Source organism: Syzygium oleosum, unplaced genomic scaffold, assembly GCF_021117445.2.
Source record: "Syzygium oleosum isolate NSW1041296 unplaced genomic scaffold, Sole_v2.1 Sole_v2.16, whole genome shotgun sequence".
NCBI classification, from domain to species: Eukaryota; Viridiplantae; Streptophyta; class Magnoliopsida; order Myrtales; family Myrtaceae; genus Syzygium; species Syzygium oleosum.
Genome location: NW_026607500.1, coordinates 5,034,772 through 5,060,270, shown reverse-complemented (window position 1 = coordinate 5,060,270; position 25,499 = coordinate 5,034,772). Strand labels below are relative to the sequence as shown.

The window sequence follows — 25,499 nt, the reverse complement described above, 5'->3', positions numbered from 1 at the left end:
GGGTTGATACGTGCGAAAATTGGAATTTCCCCCCGGGACTGGAAAAATGACCATTTTGCCCCTGGGCTATTTTCGGGTCCGAATTTTTGGGAAAGTATTTGGGACAGTTAAAGATAATTATCAGCTGCATTATTGGCCCCATTTACCCTTTTGCCCTCAATTTTTGGATAGGGTTAGATTAGAACCGTAGGATTAGGGGTATTTTGGTCAAAACCGCCGGATCGGCGACACGTGTCGCCCCTAGGCCACTTTATTTGACCAGATGACCTTCCCTCTCTCTCCTCCCAGCCCCATTCGGCCAGCAGCTCCCCCAGAACAGCCCTCCCTCTCCCATTTTTCTCTCATTTTCTCTCTTGGTTTGGCTTGCCGGAGCTCGCCGCCGGCCACCGGAGCACCGCCGCCGACCGCCGTGCCCCGCCGTCGACCACCACAGCCCCCAGCCTCAGCCTTGCCCCTGTCCGACCCTTTCTCTCTCTATTTCTCTCTCTTTCTCCCTTTTTTTCTCTCTTTCCTGTCCAACAAATAGGGCCGCCGGAGCTTCGCCAGAGCTCCGATCGCCGTTCCGTCGACACCCAGCCGTCCAGCCACGCTGTACGACGCCAACCGTACCTGTCCCCCCCGTACAGTGTTCCGTACGATCGGGGGTACTGTAGCGTCGTACGGTCGCCGTCGTACGGCTGTCACGCCGGCCACCGTTTTCCCCCTTTGTCCGTACAGTGTCCGTACGGGGGGAGGGGGGGTTACTGTTCACCGCCGTCCCGTACGGTCACTATTCACGCCGTCCGTACGCCGTCGCCGGGAATTCCGCCGCCGGTTTCACTGTTCACCAGTGATCGGCCGCCGTTCCCCGTCGTCGTGACCTTGGATTAGGTGAGTAAAATTCCTAAACCCGGATTAGGACTGATAGTGCATTTTTCTGGACTGGTTTAGGTATTATCGATGTATAATTCGGACTGGATTGAGGACTGATTAGTGGAAATAAAATCCGAGGAATTTAGTGAGATTATTATGGACAATTATTGGGCCCGGATTGAGGAAATAGCGGCTGTCCATATTTTTGAGGAATGTACCGGATTATAATGGACAGCAAGAATTATTAGCTAAATGGTCGGGATTACCTAGAATGATTGGCTGTTGATTGATTGATCATCAATTGTGTTTAATTGCGAAATGCTATATTGCGTGCTTGTGTGGCTGAATCGTGCGGAGTGTGATTGGCCAATTGATGGCTTGAATTGTGTATTTGGAATTTGGCCGCACGGTATTAATAGGCCAAGTAAGCACGTGGCTTGTGAATTAGGCACTGTGGAATGACTTTGATTGAACTGTGTGCCTGTGCCTATGTTATGTGGATGCTCATGTTGCATTTTATGGCACGCATTATGAATGCCGAGAATGAGGCTTGTGATGAAATTGTGTGAGACTGCGTGCCTGTCATGAGCATGTGATCACCTAAAATACCCTGATGCGTGTTACGCGGGGTTCAGATAATAATGGGTTGTGTGATCACCTAAGGGCCTTCGGGTCGATGCCGTCCTCATGCATTTTGAAGCAGGCTCTGGTTCATAAGGAAATCAGTGTTGCGCCTCATGCACTTTGAAGTAGGCTAGAGACACTGGGCCAGATCGGTTGCTGCGCCTCATGCACTTTGAAGCAGGCTAGACGCACCGGGCCGTGAATAATGTCGACTCGAGTCGTAATAAATAATAAATCGGGCGATTGCCAGTGTGCCAGTATGGGCCAGTGGGCCGGAAAATGCATATGACATGCTGACGACATTTGCGTGCATAAGAATGCATGGATTAGCGTGCGAGTGTGTGAGACTCGGTGCAGAAGCATGTGTTTGGCATACGTGTGACTATGTGTGCCACATATGTGCCGTGATTATTAGATGTTGAACTATCTAACCTGCAGGGTCAGAGACTTGTGTGATCATTGTTGTGTTATACTTTGAATGTTTATTTCCGGTCAGGAGATTGCATGCTAGCCTAGCCTAGGTTTAGGGGTTGAACTCATTGAGATTCGTCTCACGGTTGTGTAAACCGAAACATTTCAGACCCCCAACCGTAGAATACCGAGGTCACCACCTCTTTCTGGGATACCGCATCGCATTCAGCGGTCGTTGAGCACGCACCCCTGTGGAGACGGAGCAGCAGATATGGAGTCAGAGGAGTAGTCGGATGAATCCTCGGAATCCTCAGATCTTGACTGGGATCCCTAAGAGCACCCTAGCCACTTACCCTTTTGACCCAGTGGCTGTTGACTGTTTGTACTGCTCGCTTTAGTTGTTTGATGGGTATTGTAAAAAGGTTTTCTATAGTAATGTAAATATGTACCTATTTTCTGCTGTGATCGTGTTTATTGCTTGGCTATCCTTGGCTCGTATTTTATAATTGTCAGGGTTGTTTATTTAATTGCTTCCGCTTGTGCTTGTTCTCTGTTGGGGGTTGGGTCGGCGACGTTTCCTGGGACGTCGCACTGCAATCGACCAAGGTAGGGATGTTAGCGCTTCGTAGGGTACGGGGCGTGACAATTTTTCCGGTAAAGCACCGATGGAAACATGGTCGAAAGTGCGATTATTATTTAAGCGATAATACTTGCTGGGAGATTATGATGCCCATCATCAAATTTGAAACTGTGTACAACAAGAAAATAGCGCGTATGACAAACTGTCTCAAAATATTCTTGGGAAAATTCCCAAAAAAGTCATAAACTTATTGCATTTATGTCAATTCAATCTTAAACCTTTTAATTGTATTAATAGAGTCCTAAATCTTTTCATGATTTGTCAATATAGTCCATCCAGTCAATTTTTTAATTGTGTCAATAGAATCCTAAATCTTTTCATGATTTGTCAATGTAGTCCATCCGACCAATTTTGATCAGAAATCATTGACATGGACATTGGCTATTTTACATGGCATGACCGAATCCAACTTGGATAATTTTTACAATTTTTTAATTTTTTTAATATTTTTTTCTTTGCTTTTTCATTTCTTTACTTTCTTTGTTTTTTTTTAACAACTGTGGGCCGACGAGGTCACCAACCGACCCTCTCGGCCACAAGCGAGGTCTGGACGAGGGCTGACGCCCTCAACTGTTGGTTGGCGAGGCTATGACGCCCTCGCTAGCCACAGGCCAGAGGCTCGCAGCCCTCTGCTAGATTTGGGCAGGGCCGACGCCCTTGCCTATGGTCGAGGAGGGGGCGCAGGCCCTTGCCCATACCTCCCTTTGTGGCCAACGAGGGTCGACTGGCAACCTTGCTGGCCCACAGTTGGGCAAAAAAAAAGAAAGGAAAGAAAAGAAAAGAAAAAACAAAAGAAAAGCAAGAAAAACAAGAAAAAATTCAGAAAAATTAAAAAATTGTAAAAATTGTCCAAGGTTATGCCATGTCGGACGATTGGCATCCACGTCAGCGATTTCCAACCAAAATTAGCCAAATGGACTATCTTGACAAAAAGTCAAAAGATTTAGAACTCAATAGCACAATTGAAGGGCTTATGACACAAATACAATAGGTTTAGTAGTTTTTTGGTCATTTTCCCGAATATTCGTCATGTCAATCTTCAATAAATTACGACAATAATACGAGGAAAGAAAAATAGGACAATAAGAAGTTTTCAGTGTACCACTATCTTCTTGACTTATCTCCCTGAAATGAACACTAGAAAGACATTTAGTTTATTAGTCCTATGTGATCAAATAATTTGCTAGTTCGAGTGAATTTCACATTCATTGATCAATAGTGTTGTTTTCGGATCCGTGATTAACGACAAATATCCACTTTGTTCTGTGATTGTGCTTTTTCTTAGAATTTGCATATGAAAGAGACAGAACAAGCTTTGATTCTTACTTGATATGACTCCAGTTACAAAGCAAACATTACAAGCCCATGGCGTTTCGATGTATACAAAAGATAGTTCCTTGTCAATTAATAATATTTTCCCTCCTTACAATCAGCAAATTAAACTAATCTTGGAAATTTCACTATAATCTCTAGCATACATGGACTGCCAATATGACATTGGAATGTATGCTTTTGCGACTCATATGCTTCTAAACTTGTCCTTAATGTTTGACATCTAATAATAAGAAATTCAAGTTCCAAGCTAGAGACTTAGAAAGATTCGACTCGACGTAGACATTTTCAATTATAAGGAACATATTATATGTCTTATTAACGAAACTTTACTTTGCAAAGATTCATCTCGACTTAATCATTCCAACTAGAGACACTAGGGAATCCAAAAACTCATCTTATTAATTATAAAAAAAAAAGAAAATACTCCATTGAAATTTTATGTTTAGAATCTTACTTGTCTTTTATGTTTCACGTTACCCTCCGACATTTGTGGAACTCCTAATAATTCTGCTAATTATACTTTTAATTTTAGAAGAGTTTAGACTCCAATTGGGTCAAATACTTGATTTTACAAAAGTGAGAACTTCAATCATCCAATTTGTTTATAACCGTGTTCATTTTGATTTTTGGCGAATTTCACAAAGTTTGTGCACAATCATGCCGTTCCACGAGCTTTTTCATACTAGTCAACTCCATCCTAAGCAGTCACTAATCGAAGACAGATCCTCCATATTAGAATTAGGAATTTGATAGATAATCACTAGATGATGCGTTGCATAAACATCAGATTAGAGGACCCTGCGTTTCTTGGTCTCAAATTCGAGCCGTACTAGCTCTCGAACCAAGTTTGGCCGTCCGTTCTCAAAAAAAAAAAAATGACAATAGCAGGAAACAAAAAAGGATGGAAAAAAATCCTAGGATTAAAGCACTTTTGGGATTCTTAATCCAAAACAAGAAAAAAACAACCAGGAACTGTCGGTACTACCGGAGGTCAATTTACATTGTACGTACGCCCAGATGGACCGGCCCATGTCGAACAATCATTGAATGGAAGCTTTCCATGCTTTTTTCTTACTTTTGGAAGCTCTTCCCCATTATAAATACATCGTCGTCGTCGTCGTCGCATCTTCCAAGAATGGAAGCTTTCCATGCTTTTTCTTACTTTTGGAAGCTCTTCCCCATTATAAATACGTTGTCGTCTTCGTCATATCCTCCAAGAGTCTCTCTCTCTCTCAAACACACGTACACTTGCCTTTTCCCAAAACCCTTTTCAAAGCTTCCTCCAAGAATTTCGCAAGATGCTGAAAAGCTCCTCCTTTGGGCTCTCTTCTTTTTCACGATAGTCGTGAGCTTTATGGACAGCCCTCACGTCGCGGTGGCACAAAGCAGTAACAACAGCAATGCAACGATGATCCCGGTGAACATTGGGGTGGTTCTTGATCTGGATACTTGGGGGGTCAGATGGGATTGAGTTGCATTAACATGTCACTCTCTGACTTTTATAGTTCAAACCCTTCCTACAGAACCAGGCTCGTCCTCAACGGAAGGGACTCTGAACAAGACGAGGTTGCTGCTACTGCTGCAGGTTCTCTCTCTCTAACGTACTGACTGATCATGATGCTTGTCCAAAATTATATGATGACACCAGTCTTTGGATTGAAACTTCTGTTCTTCTGTTGATCGTGTTGAAGTTTGTTTGGGTGACGCAAGATGAAATCAATTATTGTTCAACGACACGACAACATAATGTGTGTTCCATTCGAAGCAATATGCATTCTCGTAGCGAAACAGCCTTAGCTGTCTTAGCTGCGCGGCACATCTACTTGATTTAGACAGACAGGACTTTTTTGCCCTTTTCAAAGTTAACGATTGCATTAATTTTAAAGGGGTTTTAATCATTGTGGACGAGAAGTCCTTATCATTTTATAATAGAATACATAAAGTTGGTACCTATGATTCAATTTGAACTAGATGATAAGTGAACCTGTTATATTTCGTCGGTCCGCCCATGATGTGTGTGTTCAAGGGACACCATTTGCTCTAATAAGAAGTGTGTCTGAGAGACACCTTTTGAAGAGGTGCGAGGGGAGTTTCTTAAGGGAAATTAAGGTAACTTCCTTAGAATAAGAATATCGAACAAGAAATAGTAAATGCTGAAGAATCAAAACTCTCTCTCTCCACTCTTCATCAAAGAACGACGCATAAGGATTCCGTATCTACTTTGAGAAGACAATCGGCATTAACGCTGTGGAATGAGAATACTTTCCTTGTGATTGTATTCGGACCAACGTGAAGTAGATTCGTTCATCATTCGCTGGTGATTCAACGTACGATCCTGGAAAATTGGTTCGGAGTGCATCGAACAGGTTAGTTGATTCTCCCGACACTCGCTTCCAATAGAACCATATTAGAAATCATCTCGCAAAAGACACATGATACGTAACTACATTTTTGGAAAAAGAGCCTAACATTATTGCGCCTTTCAGATTAGAAAAATAGTCATTTCAGTATTTCTGCATAATTATATTGTATTTTCTCTTGTTGAGCCAAACATCATGGTTCACCAACATTGTCAAGTTGAATCGGTGATTTAACTCTTTTCATGGAAGTCGTGTGTTATTGACGATGAAATGAAACGACCTAGGCTTCCAGTTCAATCAAATAATTTTCAATGCATGAAAGCAGTTTGATGTGGATGCTGAGAGGCTTGGTATATAATATAACATCATAAAGGTCTGCCCTCACAGATTCTATAGAATTGAAATGTGGGCTTGGATTCTAGAGTGGAATTTTCTGATGCCATGGGATAAAAGAGGTCGACTAAACGTTGAAGAAGAATCAACTTGACTGGCACTACAAAGTGCCAATAATTTCAAGTTTGGGTCACTTATCTAGACTTGCGTCTTTCTTGATCAATCGTATGCCCGGGGTATTTCATGGATCTACAATTTACATAATTAAAATGCGCTTCCTTGACATTAATAATTATTATTTTTGAACAAAATTATGCATCATGTCTCAAATTATGTAAAAATCCAAATGGGAGTGTTCAACTGTGTTTCGTGAGTAAAATTTCTTATTTTCTTCAAAATAAGAGGTTTCGCTTACCCATGTTGGAGTGATTGAGATTTTATCATGGTAAGAGCATGTTGAATTTGTTGGTTTTTTACTGAACATGCATAGTTAAATTAAATATAAACGCAGCGGAAAGATATAACCGTACATGTATATCCAAAGGTGTTGTTCGTGCGTTTCAATTAAAAATTAGAAAACCATAGGGGGTTAAACGGATTACCTTTCGTAGCGTGCCCAAAACGATTTCGGTTCGGATGTTCTTCAGTTCGAGCCCCACAAGCGTCGGACCTCTAGTTCAGACACACCACCAATCGCACAACGAACGGAAGGAAGAACTTGCGGGTAATCACTAATATAATTGTGCTAGCAATCTTGTGGCGACAATTCTCCGCACTCTCAATATTTCAGTCATGACGTCGGAAGAGAGAAAACGTATTTTCTTAACTCTCACGAACACATGATAATTGCATACACACATTTTCATCATCTTGCAACTGTTGCTGATCGCGCCTTTTATATGTGCGATCAGCAACGGTTGCTGATCGCATGTGTGCATATTGCACACGGTCAGCAACCGTTTGCTGACCGTGTGCCATGCACATTGCACACGATCAGCAACGGTTGCTGACCGTGTGCCGTGCACATGGTCAGCACTTGCTGGCCATGTGCATGCGCCAAATTTTTTTTTAATTTATATATATAAATAAATGTAAACATATATATACAAACATAGAAGTGCATGATCAGCATATGTGTATTTTGTGAGCATCATATGCACACACGCCCATGACAAAAATTGAATTAAATTAAATCCCATTTAATTTAATTTCAGTCCAACTCAATTCGATTGCAAACATATTTGCAATATCGTCTCTTCCGTACAACGTCATTCTAAATTGGTTATGGTGTGTGACATCCCTAGGTTCATCACTGAACTGGTAGTAAGACTTGTACTAACACATTAGTACTTCCAAGAGAATTAATTGTCCCGATCAACCTCTAGATCTTACAAACCACGATTGACATCTAGCAATATATCATGTCTGCCCAGATAGTGTGAATGCTTTAAGAACATAACGAACCTATCAACTTTGGCTACAGTGTAATTCAATCCCTCTGTCTTACTATGCCCCGATCGAACAAAGACCATGGAATATTTGTCAAGTCACCAATTCGATCATATGCACAAACCTAATCGTCATGCATTTTATATGAGACATGAACAGTTCATTCTCGATTACAACCCCGGCCGAGGATTTTAATGCAATGTCAAGATTAGATTGCATAGGACATCATTATTGTACCTTGCATACAATAAGGAGACAGATTCCATTTTGCGCACACGTATAACTTTGTATGTAAACGAACTATGGCCATCAAGTATAGAGACGGATTAACGAACTGGCAATATGCACACCTGTGAACCATAGCCATCAAACACACAAGTCAACACTGTGCCTCAGGCCTAAGGATTATTTACACAAGACCAGAACATGAACAATTAGGCATTGACCATGCTAAAAGCTTCCATGTTGCTAATCATTAAATGTGTGTCATGGTCAGTGAACTTGTCTGGTACAAGCACCTGCGTTCTAACTCGGGCATCACAATACCCAATGACTCGTGACTCGTCATTCCCTTAAGTATCCAATACTTAATGGTGAAGTTAAGAACATACCAGTCTCAACAGGATCATTACTATCCACTCAACGATCCATCTACCGGGAACAATTTAAAGAATCAGTCTAATTATGAACCTGTCACACATATTCTCAATGTCTCAAGAATAGGTCTAGTCACAACTGATCTTATGTAATCATTCATATATTTAAATAATTGGACAAATGAATGAATACATCCTTGCCATTAAATAACTAATGAAATTGAAAATACAACTTAAATCCCTAACATGTAACTATTACATAGTGACTTTAAGGCATACATCTAACAGAATTATGAATCCAATCACAATACATTCAACATCATAAATATTTTATTAACATGAGTTAACGCTACTACAAGAAACAGAGAAATTTTTTCAAGTTACTAAACACATGGGTTTGAATAATATTAAGTACAAGTTCTTTTTCAACTTTAAACTCCTATGTTTCCTTTTTCTTAAACATTTCTGTTCTTATAATATTGTTGACACCCAAAATTACCTCTGGTGAGAGCGGGCCGGTTACAAGTTACAAAGGATATAAAGTACGGCCCACATGGCGAAAATCCGAAAAAGGCCGCAAGTCAGGCCCAAAGACATTAAGAAGACCTAAGATAATTATCGACAGGACACGTCATAGAAGTGTCGACAAGTCCAAGATCACGAGTTTTGCACGTGACGTCGACGAATTCAAGATCATGAGCTTTGCACGTGACGTCGACAAAGTCTAAAATCACGAGTTTTGCACGGAATCATGGTAATACGTGTCGAAAAATTCATTTACACGTGTCAAAAGGTAAAGATATGACCGTGGGCGTGAAGTTCAAGGAAGTTAAAGAATGACAAGAAATAAAAAGATACGTGGAAGAAAATTAGTTATTACGTGATGCCCAAGGAGCGTAAGCAACGTCGATAAGGCAGGAAACGGTTAAAGGGCGAAACGTAAGGAAGTGGAAAACGACTTTCAAGGAGAAGTGTTCGGTCAACAGTTATCAAGCTGCTCTATAAATACTCAAGGATTTCCAACATAAAAGGGACCCCTTTTTCAAAAACAACACAACATATCTTTTATCTAGCTTTACTTTTAGTGCATTAGGAGTAGTTTTAGCTGTAATTTTCAAATTCCGCGTCGTAGATTCAATTCCGGCAAGAGTCTTTATCAGGTTCAACGTTGTTGATTAAATTCCAATGTTGTGCCATTAGTTCAGCGCCGTCGATTAAATTCCGGCGTTGTGCTTGGAATATAGCTGTTGATTAGATTCCAATCATATTCTCTCAAGTTACGTCATTGATTAGATTCTGGCGTACCTCGAATGGTAATACCGCATATTAGTTGTATCGTTGATTAGATTCCGACATAGCTTGATCTCGGTATTTGCAAGTTGTCATTCCATTATTAGTATTATCGAGTTTGGCATATTGTCCAGCCAAGTTGTAAGATATAAGTTGAACTTAATAAACGCATTTGACATTCTCTGTCCGAGCTTGACTCAAGACCCTAGTCTCCTCTAATAAAATCCGAAACGTAACGTTCGGTGAAAGATTTTCGACGGGATAAAACCGGCGAAACATCTTTTTGGCACGCCCGGTGGGACCCTTATTGAGTTAAGTAGAGAGAGTGCTATGCCACGCACCCGGAGTAGAACCAACTCGGATAATACTACCGACGAGCAAGCTGCATTGATGGCGAAAGATAATACCCGTGCTGAGACATCATCCGCTCAACTTCTTCATACCAAGATTGCTAACCAATCTCGAGAGGAGGTCACAGATATGTCGAGGCAGCGTGTTGAAGATAGAAGGCAAACTGAGCTTACACCGGTTGCACTTTCTACCATGAGGCGGACTATCGAAGAAACTCAGAACGAGTTCGTTGATTATGTGGTAAGGCGTATGACTGAAGTGGTTAGGCCTTTGATTATTAACACTTATCATGAATGCACGTAAGGTCAACATGAAGGGTCCATCGCACCGGCCCAACTAAGAACAGGATCTCCGTCAGTATCGGGGGGTCCTGCAATACAGTTTGGAACAATGATGCAAAGTACGTCTCCGATCCCACCCATTCGAATATTACCAAGGGCAGAAACTTTGCCAATAGCACCCAGCGAGGGATTACCTCACGCTAGCGTGGACCCAAATGGAGGAATTGCTCGACAGTCGATGATCGATAAAAACCTCCAAAGAGGATATCAGGTTACTCAGGTGCATGGTCCCCCTATGATCCAGGTAAATCCTCCACCTGTAGTCCTAGATGTTTAGAATCTTGCAACACCCTTGCCTAGAGGGCAAGAACAGATCCAACAGATGAACATTCAACCACAATGTCAGGCACCCCAGCCTGCAGTGCCTAACGTAAATCAACCTTTTCCACCCCCTATGGGTCCAAATGTAATCCAGCAACCATTGCCAGCACAGTTAAACCCACCGGTCAACCCACATATGATTGTTCACAACGTACCGCAGCTAATGCACCCACCACCTCAACAACAGCCACAATTACCACAGCAGCCATTCTACCAATTGCCTCATCAAAATTTGAATCAGCCATTGCCACCTAATTATATTGTAGCTCCTGCGCCTGTCGTGGGTCAAGTGCAAAATCAGTTAGTAGTGGACTTGTAATGAGGGGATATGGCCATGATATGGGATACCTCCCAAACGTTTATAGAAAATCATATCTTGATTGGATGGATATTATACCGTATCCAAGAGGTTTTAAAATGCCAGAATTTACATTGTTCACTGGAGAGAAATATCAGTCCATTTTTTAACATGTTAATCATTTTCTGGCTCAATGTGGTGATGCGGCTCATGCCGATTATTGGAAGTTGAGGTTATTTCCCTTATCCTCGTCAAAAACCGCGTTTACATGGTATACTGCCTTACCTGCAAATTCGATTACATCATGGGAACAAATGGAAAGGTTATTCCATTGCCAATTTCAAAGAGCTGTGCCGGATTTGTCGGTAGCAGATCTATCGACCATGAGACAGTTAGCTAATGAATCTGTCGATCAGTTCGTTTCCAAGTTTAAAAGGGCAAGGAATAAGTGTGTCGCGACCTAAAATTTCTCTCAGGCTAATGGATTGTTAAGACTAAGCCTAACTCGGGCTCTCCCAAGCCCTACCAATTCGCAACTTAGGGTTTAAGTTTTTAACATGCAAAAGTTTTCATGCTTGGAGCCGCCACTAATCAATTTTATGGTAGGTTGATTAGAAACCTAAATAAAACATAGGGAGATATGTTTTATTCCTACGAACCAGAGATTCTAAGCCCGGGGACTTGATTACGCTAGATCCGGTCTAACGCCCTTTCGGTACCTTTTCTTTTCAAAAATGTTTTGGCGGGCAGTTTGGATCCATTTCAACTTAGTTACTAACATGTGAGGTGTTCATGCGAGTGCGCAAACCACCAATTTAACACCCAGAAAGCATTAAATAAATTGCAAGTTTGGAAGAATTACTTACCTGGAAGCAACGTAAGCATCTGCATTGTTAGCTAGAAAATCACATTGACACCCTAATATGATTTCTAATTAACAAACAATTCACTCAATTTCTTTTTTTGGATTTTCACTTATTTAAATGAAATCTAGCCTATATGCAATGACATGCGATTAATGCAACCTAGCATGCAAACTATATGTCGTGCGACGACGTGACCTATTTCTAATGACAAGACGAATGATTATTTTTGGTATTTTCTCAATTTAAATTCGGAATAATAAAAATGCCTAAATTAACATGCAAACTATGATGACTTAATCTACCCTAGCATGATTTCTCTTTAGGATTTTTGTTAAAATTCGAAATAATGAATAACCTGAATAATCTATTAAGATTAGAATATTACTTAATTTAAACTAGGAAATAGATCATCTCAAGTCCTAATTTAAATTAAATGACTACTCTATCTTCTAGATACATTTAGGATTCCTAGACATGTGAAAACTCTAATTCAAATCTAATTAATATTTTTTGAATTTTCTGTTTATTTGAAAAAGGAAAGCGATTAAATAAACAAGGATAGTAACCACATTCAAAACGTCCACGCGATCCGCCATATTTGTTTCAAACTCGGATTAAGCACAAAAATCAAACTATCGGTCATATCTATAGGGTTATAAATATCGACGGAAAGCCGATTATTCAAATTTGGAAAGCGGATAAAAATCATTATCGTACCCAAGTGGTTATGGATAGGATAATAATTTTTCGTATCGCCGCGTATCGAACCTTAGGGATAAGGTCGGATAGTCGTCCAAATACGTTGCTAAATTAGGAAGTTTTCCTAATTTTGAATATTTAAAACTATTACGAATATATCGAACATTATCCTAAGATATCTAAATATCCACATGATATTCACGAAATATTCAAACACCCATATTAGGAAATTAAATATTCTGAAAATATCGGATAATGTTGAATTACCTAATTTGCAGATAACTTCCAAATTCGAATTGTGGATCGGGATCGGGCTTTGCGGATCGAGACGGCGGTGGTGGCGACGACACGGTGGCTCACGGGCGTCGAAGACGGCGGGGGCGATGACCGGCTGAACAGCAACTTGGCGGGGGCTCACAGAATGCTTGGCCGATGGGGCTGCTCAACGTCGGGACGGCAGCCCGACCGCACGGGGTTGGGACAGCAACTCTTCTTGGCGCTAGGCTCGCGGTGACTATGTTCCGTGGTGGTGCTCGGCAAGAAAACCCTGAGGAACGTCAAGAAAACCTGCAAAAGAGAAAGAGCCGCTCGGGTGGGCGCAGCAACAGCAATCGTGGAGTTGCTATGGCGTCAGCTTGGATACGTCAGTGAGGACACGCGGCTGCTCTGGAAAACCTTCAAAGGCATGAAGGCGAGGCGACGGGAATCACGATCGCAGCAGTACGCGTGACAGGATGCATAGCGATAAACGGATCTCCTGGAAGTTGACTGCGTCACCGAGCAGAAGGAACCGCAATCCGCTGGGCTGTCCGTTGAATATGCGAAGTCTCCACTGTACTTCGTGCAGTAAGTGGCAGCATCCTCTTTGGCCAATGGACTTCAGTGTGAGTGCTCCACTGACTGAGAACCCTTTGACTTATGCCGTGAGTTCTTCTTCTCCTCTATGGTGCGGCTTCTCACGATTTCTTTTTTCTGTAATATCGCGGAGCTCTCTTTGTGGCCGTGTATTCAATGTGTGGCCCCCTTAAAATCCTGACCTAATGATGTATATATAACACTAATCTAGGTCAATTACATGGGCTCTCTAGTCCTAATGGCTTAGGCTTGGGCTTAGATTTTAATTTAATTTAAATGGGCTGAATTAATTAAGGATAATGGGCTGAATTAAGCTCAAATTAAAATAACCGAGCCCGTTTGACTTGTAATTCCCGGCCCTTGCATTCCAAGCGAGCCGAGTCCCATTCGATGAAATTTAAGCTCGTTCGTCACCGCCGGTCTGATGCAAAATGCAATTAATCTAAAATGAATTTAAACTATATGTTATGCAACCTAGATATTTTTGTTTAGGGGTTAAAAATTTAATCCCTAATTTTCTATACAAATTACGACTAAATGATACGCCAAAATTTAGGTGTCAATAGCTGCCCCTCTTTGAAGGTGAGCTCGTAGAGGTTGCATTCAAAGACTAAATGATACCTAAATTTCAACCATGCAAATGCAATGAATGTTGTTTTTGTCGGGATTATGAGTCCCATTTTAAAATGCATTAAGAAATGATGTATGCTAACATGAGTGGAAAACATACCTGGAATTACTTACCTGACAGGAGTGAGATAGCGCAATTCGAGGCACGACTCGGACTTTGTATGTTGTTTGGCAAATGTCTGGGCTCATTTCCATAGGTATTGCCTGATATACGTTGATGAACTTCGGCGATCTGTAGTTAAGTCAAAACACACGAAGAAAGCTCGACGTATCTAATCATCATCTGGATTCATGAGAACAGTTCCGATCTTTACCAACTACCTATACATCTCCATAGGTATTTGCAAAGATTTGGCCGCTTCACTTATACCTGCTCATAAGTGAATTGCGGGGAGAACTTTTGAAGTCAAGAGGATATTCCGACCTTTACATATACCTGCTCATATGCAAAGATTTGGCCGCCTCACTTATACCTGCTCATAAGCGAGTAGCGGGGGAACACCTGGGGTTGAAAGAATATTCCGACCTTTACATATACCTGCTCATATGCAAGGATTTGGCCACTTCACCTATACCTGCTCATAGGCGAGTAGCGGGGGAATACCTGAGATTTGGGGAGAATTCCGACCTTTACATATACCTGCTCATATGCAAAGATTTGGCCGCCTCACCTATACCTGCTCATAGGTGAGTAACGGGGGAATCTTCTCGAGATTGTATGAAAATCTGTGATTTGGTGAACAAAGGGGCTAGCCCAAGTGTTCAAGGGTTCCTTGACAAAGTACCTGGATATCATCAGAGGTACCTAAAAAGGTTTGATCAATAGACACCTAAACATCATCAAAGGCATCTAGAGATTGCAAAAATGATCAAATGTGGGTCCTGACGATTGCTCGAACAGGTTAGGGACACCTAGATAGTTATAGACATCCTAGGGATAGAGATATACGTACCTGGCGATATCTCCAACTCTGAAGGTGTGTCTCCTGTTAGACACGGATTTAAGTAACATGTAATATGCATTCGCACACTGTCAAGAACACATATACACATGCACTATGATTTTCAACTGATTTTCATGCACGATGGTTTTGTCAAATCGGTATTACAAACTCCGCTGAGGAACAATCATGACAAGACAATCCGAACTTACAAGTGGGTGTCTTGAAAATGCCGAATGAGGGACTTCCGATCTAAAAGGGCTTTCTCTCATTCTCATTGAAAAAGGCTGATTTATGAGAATCACTCCATCTCACCTTCATCATGTGGACAAGGGTCCGAGTATTCTCGCAAGCGGTACGACCTTACCAATCTGAGAGGTCTTTGTCAGGACCGTAACATGGGCTTGGTCAATGGCTTAGCAAAAGGAGACTCTTTGAGTCAAGGCTATTGAAAGAACAATACTCCGCAATCGTCTCCGGGTTTACAAGTCAAGAACCCTGCAAAACGAGATAGAAATGGACTTGCTCGCACTTCTTCGAGCTAAGCTTATAAACATCTGAATCCTTCGTTAGTTCAAGTGCCCTAATCTGAAGAGACTTTACAAGGGACGTAACGTAGGCTAGGCTCATGGGTTGAGAAATGAATAGATCATTAGGCTCAAAATGTGTATAATTGGGGTGAATAAGTTGGTGATCATCTTGGCATTGTCACCGGTCTTCTTGTTCATTCTTGGGAGTTGTCTTTTCAGCGAATGCTTCATTGGGCTTGAATTCACCACTTCTTTAAATTTGTAGGACTATGACTATCCCACTGGGGATGATTTTGATACACTTATCTTTCATCCTTGGGCATTGGCCTTGCTTTTACCAGGCACACTGCTCTTTCTTGCCCACTGAACTCTTTTTTTTTTTTTTTTACACTTGACATACGCTGTTTACAATGCATATGTTGGCCAACTATACTCTGACTGAATGATTCAACATTAGACTTCCAGGGGTAATTGCCTTCGATTGACATTCTGAATATGCTGCTCGGCGGTGACAACTTTTACCTTGCCCCAATGTGGGGGATGATCACCAACTGGTTTTAAGAAACGAATTTGCAGGCTCAATTGGGCTTAGCAAAGGATAAAGTGTGTATAGGATAGAGAAAGAAATGCTCTTCGTCATCCTAAGGCACTTGAATTTCGTGTGAATTCATCTGAAAAAAAGAGCAACACTCGAAGATTAATGCAAGTGAGAGCAAGACAATCTCTATTCATTTTTCACCTTATAATGCTGACTTACCTCCAGTTTGCCCCGATGTGGGGTGGTTCTTGACATGGGTAATTTGAAAGAATTTCTCCAAGTGTTTAGGCTCAAAGTGGCAAAACAATGGATAACCTGTAGTGTTTGGGATAGAGAAATGAACCGCCTCTCGTCATTTCGGTTGCCGTACCTTTTGCGAGATAACCCTTTACCTTACAGACATGAAATTTTTCCGCTCAACTTACTGGGGATTAGTGCATGTGACTATGTATAGGATAGGGCTTGCCTTCCATCGTCCCGATGTACCTCATTCGACACATTCAAGTCATTCCACATGAGTTATCAGATTGTCTAAATAGACTTCTCCTTTGAAGTCGATGATGCAGACCGACAAAATAACCATGCAGAATTTAAAGCCAATGCACACATCTTAACTTGAAATTGATTGAAACCATTTATTCATAAGTGAAATGTTTGTGACTCAAAGTATAAAACCAAACACTTGAAAACTTTTGCCGCAAAAATGTTAGATCTTATCAGGGATAATACATCTTCACAGCATCAGAATTAACAGGATTGGAGAACTCACGACCATCCATTTCTGCAAGAATCAGGGCACCTCCGGGAAGCACCTTTTTAACCACATATGGACCAATGTAGTTTGGGGCAAATTTACCTCCAGGAACAGGAAAGACTGGCAGTACCTTCCTTAGGACTAGGTCATTTACCTCGAAGTGTCTTTGACACACTTTTTGGTTGAAAAACTTACCTACTCATGCGGCAACTGGATCGGGCGTTTCGTCTCACTCTCAGGGGGACCCTCTCTTCGCTTCTCTAGGTTCCTCCGCATCACCCAAGTTAATAGTGACAGTTTGGTCTGACATCAGGACTTTAGGTCTTTCATGACGCTCTAGATTGCGCTGAAGGTTCGAGGAATCTTCGAGTTCGTCGGTGTCATCGAGATCAGGCTCGGCGGCACATAATTCATCAGATTGGACCGTTCCCATACCTTCACGCGTCATAAGATTGCCCCTGAAACATAAAGTAAGGGATTCAGAAGGACAAACAGGGGTAAACCTTGCATTTTTTCTAAATTGTTTTTTTTTTTTAAATTCTTTTCAAAAATATTGTAACACGAAGGAACATGAAGAAGCCCAGGCCTCAGAATTCTCCTTGGACTATATTTTCTTTCATCGGTTGGATATCATCACCAGGCTGGTTTGATGTACCTCAACATGTCCTCAAAACGAAAATAACTTGTAATTTCATTGATTATTTCAAAATGAATTACATTTATTGAATGGAAATTGCAACAATCAAATCCTAGAAATGAAAATGGAAAGCAGAGCCTGAAACGGGGCAAGTCCTAAAAAGCAGTAAAAATTCCCACGCAGGGGAGTGTGCGAAAAAGTAAAAGTTTTACTCTTGTGGGCCTGTGCCCATTCCCTCTAACGGTCCTTCCTCGATAGCTCCAACGAAGAAATCATCAAACAGGGCAGTGATTCCATCCATTGCATCATCAGAATCTTCTGTCATTAGAGGTGTTGGATCATCCATACCTCCCCATTCATATGGGACAATGTCACAGGGGTTAACATAGAAGCTCGGGGGCGCCGAGTATTTCACATAAAAATCGAACTTGCCGCTCGGTTGCCCCAAAGTGTCGATCACCTCTTTCTCTTCATGCATCATTCTTGCAGGGCCTGGAAATGTGGTGCGGATATGTGGAAGCAACCTACCATGCCCAAGCTCTCTATTGTTGTGGGTAATTCCATTCGGCTTTTCTTCGGATCGCTGTCTATTATATCCATCTCTTCGACCTCGACCTCGGCCGCGTCCACGTTCATGTCCACGTCCCCTATTATTTGGCCCGCTTGACCCCTGGTATCCCAACCCAGTAGTGTGGGGCCTTCGAGAGACTTCCACCTGTTGGCTGATACCTTGACCATTCCTACCAAGACCTTCACCCGGAATAAAGCCATGGGACACCATTACTCTTCCAACCATGACTGCAGCATTTGACACCTCAGGAATGGGCGGTGATGATCCTCTCGATGCATGTATGGTTGATACGAGCTCGAGCGACTGATAGCTTGATTCTATTTTGCAATCCGACTCAACATAGGGGATAGCCGTTGCGTGGTAAATTGGGTGCTCCTCTTCACCGTGGATTGTGACTAACTTTCTCTCCACAACGAACTTCACCTTCTGATGCAGACTGGATGGCACAGCTCCGGCAGTATGAATCCATAGACGACCAAACAGAAAATTGAATGCAGTGGGAATGTCCATAACTTGAAATAGGATGTTGAACATTGTTGGTCCTATCTGTATGTCAAGGAGAATTTCTCCCATCACTTCTTTTTTCGTTCCGTCAAAAGCTCGCACGGAGGTCTTCGCAGAATTTATCCTAGAAGAATCTATCTTGAGGCGGTGTAAAGTCGCCAAAGGACAGATGTTCAAGGCTGATCCGTTATCAATGAGTACCCGGGCTACATGCGAGGCCTTATATTTGACAGAAATGTAAAGTGCCTTGGTATGCCCCCTCCCTTCCAGAGGAAACTCTTCATCTGAAAAGGCTATGAGGTCCTTGAGGAGTATAGAACCGACAAATTCCTTCAATTTATCATGATCGATCGTTTCTGGCACGTGGACTTCACTTAACACCTTCATTAGGGCCTTCTGATGCTTGACAGATGTCTGGAGTAGTTCAAGGAGAGAGATTTGCGCGGGCATCTTGCGCAATTGTTCAACTATGTTGTATTCGCTAGCCTTAATCACAGCTAGAAACTCTTTGGCTTCTTCATCAGTAACAGGTTTTGCAGGTTGGGCATTAGCTTGGCTATAGGTACGCCCAGATCATGTAACCAAGTCGTCATCGAGACTGTAAGACCAAGGGACCGCCTTATTATCACTGTACTCATGTGGTTGAGGTATCTCGATCATTATCCCTTCATCAGCTGTAAGCGTGCATACTACGATCTCTTCATCATCGGACGCATCTTCGAGCGGAGGCATGTCTTCAAGCAAAGGGTCGAACTTGTCCTTCCCGGTGTTCAATGTAGCAAACTCTTCTTCCCAATTAATAACCACTTCAGAAATAGTGGAAACAATGCCAGTGTGGTCAGCATAAACAATCGTCCCAGCTTCTACCATCCTTGAGATTCTTTCTCTCATGACAGCCAGGGGAAGGGTCTCGTTACTCGGGTAATAACCGGCTTTCACCAACTCGCCATAGACGTCCGTAGTATACACCTTGACGTTCTTAATTCGACCAGCATCGAAGCTAAAAATGGCATTCACATTGCCCGCGTGATCGGGAAGTGGGTTATTCTGAACATTCGGCTTAGCGGGTTGGAATGAGAAAGCCCTCGTATCCAGGAGGTTCTGGATTCGGTGCTTGAGGACATAGCAATCATCGGTTGAGTGTCCCAGCTCACCCATGTGATAATCACATTTCTTTGACGGGTCGAAGTTATAGAACCGCTCAGGATTGGGCCGCTTTGGCTCAGTAGTAAGCAAGCATTTCTTCTGAAGTACTGCCAATACTTGAGACAACGATCCGGGGAAGGAGGTGAATTGCCTCTTGTTGTTCCTCCTTTGAAAAGGTTGACGACCCGAGTTTTGTTGCCGAGCTTCCGCTACTTGGATTGCTGAGGCGGAGTTAGTATTCCGCCGGCTCGGTTGGTTATAAGCCACATTCACTTCAGCTACCGGTTCTTTCTCTTTTCTCGCACCAAATCTTCTGGTCGAGGAGGACGACTCGACAAACCATCCATCTTTCAGCCCTATCTCAATCTGTTCGCCTATGGGGATGAGTTGGTTGAAGTTGTTAGCCGGAATGGCAACCATCCGATTACGGTATTCGAACGGGAGAGTTTTTACGAACATCCTCTTCAACTCACTGTCTATGGGTTCTGGGACAACCTGAGCAGCTAAATTCCTCCATCTGATAGCATAGTCTTTGAAGGACTCAGTCTTTTTCATTTGAGCACGTTCGAGATCATCACGGGTAGGAATGATGTCCGTTATGAATCTGTACTGCTTTAAGAATGCTTCACTGGCTTCTTTCCAAGTTTTGAGGCCATTTATCTTCTTCATGAGATACCAGTTCAAAGCAGGACCCGTCAAACTTGCTTGAAAGGCATGGATCATCAGGAGTTCGTTGTCAACATACGAAGTCATCTGTACGTGATAGAGCTGCAGGTGGGCTTTTGGACATGTGGTGCCATTGTACTTGTCAAAATCTGGCATTTTGAACTTCTTTGGGATTTTGATCTGTGAGTACAGGGACAGATCGATCGAAGGTGAATCCTGCGAACCTTCCAGCTGCTTCACTCTTTCTTCAAGCTTGTTGACTCGTTCGTCAGGTTTGTCTTTGTTGTCGATAATCTGGACGGGGTCATCTTCTAAATCAGGAATATCATCATCTACGTCAACATCGACACTTTTTCTAACTTTCTGCTTTGGGACTGATGTTTCGAGGGATGCCGGAATAGGGATCGACCCAAGAGCTTTGATCTCAGCGGACATTTGTTGCATCGCGATGACAAGTTGCTTCATCTGGTCTTCCATACCAACAACACGCTCTTGCAAGTCGGTTTGATCAGCCATTCTGGCTCTCGACCGTGTACGAATGGGCGATCGTGATCGGTCCGTAGTTACCTAATTTCGGAACGAAACAGGCATACATAAGTGCCAAGCAAAATCATACGCCGATCCATGACATTGGTCTAAACGCTTTGAATTGAAAAGACCCCTTTATTGAAATGGTGAAAATTTTTACACCAATTAATGACTTGAAATTGAACTGAAGACAAATGACTCAATTCCTAAACAAATTTAAAAACTGAAACTGAAATGAGAAAAGAACTTCGAGCTTATTATTTAGCTTGATCTATAGACATATGGGAGGCGACTTCCTTCTTCAATTGCTCATAAGCTCGAGCTATCTTGGTTGCCTTTTCTTTAGCTTCTTCGGCCTTCCTTTTGAGGCGATTGTTCTATGAGCGATTGGCGGACTTGAGAGGCACCTTGGGTATCTTCGGGAGCAAATCCTGCGGGATTCTGTGCCGTCGAATGTACTGGGTCGTCGCGAAATAGGACTTCTGCTCTCCCTTTAGTTCTCTTTCGGGCCGAGCTATCTTTAACACACGGCACTTCTTCCACATCTTATTGAGCTGAGCTATGATCCCTTCGTGGTCTTTATCATCATCGGCGAAGTCGACCCGGAGGAGTTCTGGTTGTAACGCCGGAGGGAGTCCCTGGAGAATCTGGTACTGTCGGGACACTCTGGCAGGGTAGTACTCGATTGCGCCAGTGAAGCCCAAAAGTGGCACCGGTCCAACACCATTACACGTAAGCCGAGCTTCCTCGACCTTGAACCAATTAGCATGCCAATGGAAACCTTGGGGTCTAGCGTTTTTCATGAAAATGATCCATTCGGAATAATGATAATCAAGTGCATTTCCTTGTTTTTTTTTATAGCTTAAAATGGGATGGCTAGAATCACTAAGCTCGGATATTGTGAGCAAATCGCCACATCCTTTTATGTGAGACAAAAACCAAATTTGCAAAAGTTCGAGGGGGACATGAAACGTTTTGTCAACATGTTGCTTAAATTTAGTGAGTGAAATGAAAGTCTCGGCTAAAATGGTGTTGCCAAAATTCTTTTCAAGACAGACTTGTTGGACCAACCATGCGATTGACGGACTACATGCATTCTTACAGTGAGGAAAAATCACGAACCCGAAAAATGCTAACAAAAAGATTTTGCCCTTTTGGAAAGATGTGGCTTTTTCAAAACACTGACTCAGGAATGAAAAAGGACATGTGCCGCGATTTGCTTTTAAAACTTTTCCCAATTCATCTTTTCCAACATTCAAAAATTCAGCCAACATTAAAGTAGAATCAATTCCCAAAGGTGGTGTGACTAACTCCGACTCCAATGGTTTTCCAATGAGCACGCTATATTCTTCCAATGTCGGGGTGAGCTCGTGCTTATCGAATATAAAGGTAGAGGTCTCGGGACACCAGAAGTGCGCTAATGCTCGAACGAGGCCGGTACGGACTTTGACCTCCAGTAGGGGGAGCAGCCTCCCGATGTGGCCCTCAACTAGCTTGCGGTTGGTCGAACTGAGTAGATTCCACCAGGCACGGAGCTCGTCCTTAGGAGCATCAAGAATCCGGATGTCTACCCCTCCCATAGTGTATAGACCAAGACTCACGACCGACCTAATGTCATGGACCAACCAAAGAAAATACGGAACATAAATAAATTGCGAAATAAACGTTCAGAAAACTTACTTTACCCGATAGGACCATGGCAATCACATAGACATGCGCATGAAATGTGAGGTTCGATTTCTATCTAGACTCTGGCTTGCAAAATGGAGACGCGAGGATTACCGGGCTAAACCAGTCATGGTTGTGGTTAGGCCGGGGTTCCCCTTACTCCGGCTTAGTCAAGGAGCCGACCCGGGTTGCAAAGGGTGCAACCGTGGTGGGAACTCAATGACACCGTGAAAGAACTTTCGGGACCAAGGAGGGTGACCCGTACCACACGGGTGTGGTCAGGGTGTCCGCTGTCTCAGTACCATCCTAAACCTGTGCCGCCCAGGTCCGGCAGCGGGTAGTGTGTGCGGTGTAGTGTAAATGCAAGGCATGCACAACATGTTATATCAAACAGCGCTTCGTGCATAAAATAAACCATACATCCAAACACCTCCCTGCAAAACAAGGGTTAACAATCACGCCTCCCCTTATACCTCACATTCTGCAAAAACATTTAACACCTAAAATGTTAGGGACGTACATGGGATCCTCGCTGCCAAACAAAAATATTTTTTGAAAAGAAAAACTGGCCTAAGTCCACTAAGAGTTTTAACTCAAGTCCCCAGTGGAGTCGCCAAGCTGTCGCGACCTAAAATTTCTCTCAGGCTAATGGATTGTTAAGACTAAGCCTAACTCGGGCTCTCCCAAGCCCTACCAATTCGCAACTTAGGGTTTAAGTTTCTAACATGCAAAAGTTTTCATGCTTGGAGCCACCAATAATCAATTTATGGTAGGTTGATTAGAAACCTAAATAAACCATAGGGAGATATGTTTTATTCCTACGAACCAGAGATTCTAAGCCCGGGGACTTGATTACGCTAGATCTGGTCTAACGCCCTTTCGGTACCTTTTCTTTTCAAAAATGTTTTGGCAGGCAGTTTGGATCCATTTCAACTTAGTTACTAACATGTGAGGTGTTCATGCGAGTGCGCAAACCACCAATTTAACACCCAGAAAGCATTAAATAAATTGCAAGTTTGGAAGAATTACTTACCTGGAAGCAACGTAAGCATCTGCATTGTTAGCTAGAAAATCACATTGACACCCTAATATGATTTCTAATTAACAAGCAATTCACTCAATTTCTTTTTTTGGATTTTCACTTATTTAAATGAAATCTAGCCTATATGCAATGACATGCGATTAATGCAACCTAGCATGCAAACTATATGTCGTGCGACGACGTGACCTATTTCTAATGACAAGACGAATGATTATTTTTGGTATTTTCTCAATTTAAATTCGGAATAATAAAAATGCCTAAATTAACATGCAAACTATGATGACTTAATCTACCCTAGCATGATTTCTCTTTAGGATTTTTGTTAAAATTCGAAATAATGAATAACATGAATAATCTATTAAGATTAGAATATTACTTAATTTAAACTAGGAAATAGATCATCTCAAGTCCTAATTTAAATTAAATGACTACTCTATCTTCTAGATACATTTAGGATTCCTAGACATGTGAAAACTCTAATTCAAATCTAATTAATATTTTTTGAATTTTCTGTTTATTTGAAAAAGGAAAGCGATTAAATAAACAAGGATAGTAACCACATTAAAAACGTCCACGCGATCCGCCATATTTGTTTCAAACTCGGATTAAGCACAAAAATCAAACTATCGGTCATATCTATAGGGTTATAGATATCGACGGAAAGCCGATTATTCAAATTTGGAAAGCGGATAAAAATCATTATCGTACCCAAGTGGTTATAGATAGGATAATAATTTTCCGTATCGCCGCGTATCGAACCTTAGGGATAAGGTCGGATAGTCGTCCACATACGTTGCTAAATTAGGAAGTTTTTCTAATTTTGAATATTTAAAACTATTGCAGATATATCGAACATTATCCTAAGATATCTAAATATCCACATGATATTCACGAAATATTCAAACACCCATATTAGGAAATTAAATATTCTGAAAATATCGGATAATGTTGAATTACCTAATTTGCAGATAACTTCCAAATTCGAATTGTGGATCGGGATCGGGCTTTGCGGATCGAGACGGCGGTGGTGGCGACGACACGGTGGCTCACGGGCGTCGAAGACGGCGGGGGCGATGACCGGCTGAACAGCAACTTGGCGGGGGCTCACAGAATGCTTGGCCGATGGGGCTGCTCAACGTCGGGACGGCAGCCCGACCGCACGGGGTTGGGACAGCAGCTCTTCTTGGCGCTAGGCTCGCGGTGACTATGTTCCGTGGTGGTGCTCGGCAAGAAAACCCTGAGGAACGTCAAGAAAACCTGCAAAAGAGAAAGAGCCGCTCGGGTGGGCGCAGCAACAGCAATCGTGGAGTTGCTATGGCGTCAGCTTGGATACGTCAGTGAGGACACGCGGCTGCTCTGGAAAACCTTCAAAGGCATGAAGGCGAGGCGACGGGAATCACGATCGCAGCAGTACGCATGACAGGATGCATAGCGATAAACGGATCTCCTGGAAGTTGACTGCGTCACCGAGCAGAAGGAACCGTAATCCGCTGGGCTGTCCGTTGAATATGCGAAGTCTCCACTGTACTTCGTGCAGTAAGTGGCAGCATCCTCTTTGGCCAATGGACTTCAGTGTGAGTGCTCCACTGACTGAGAACCCTTTGACTTATACCGTGAGTTCTCCTTCTCCTCTATGGTGCGGCTTCTCACGATTTCTCTTTTCTGTAATATCGCGGAGCTCTCTTTGTGGTCGTGTATTCAATGTGTGGCCCCCTTAAAATCC

General features: G+C 42.4%; 1 pseudogene; it reads left to right on the top strand.

The window, feature by feature from the left end:
• The first annotated feature begins 4,993 nt into the window (after positions 1–4,993).
• The window catches only part of LOC115671640 (glutamate receptor 2.1-like), a 38,337-nt pseudogene continuing 17,831 nt past the window's right edge, over positions 4,994–25,499 (top strand).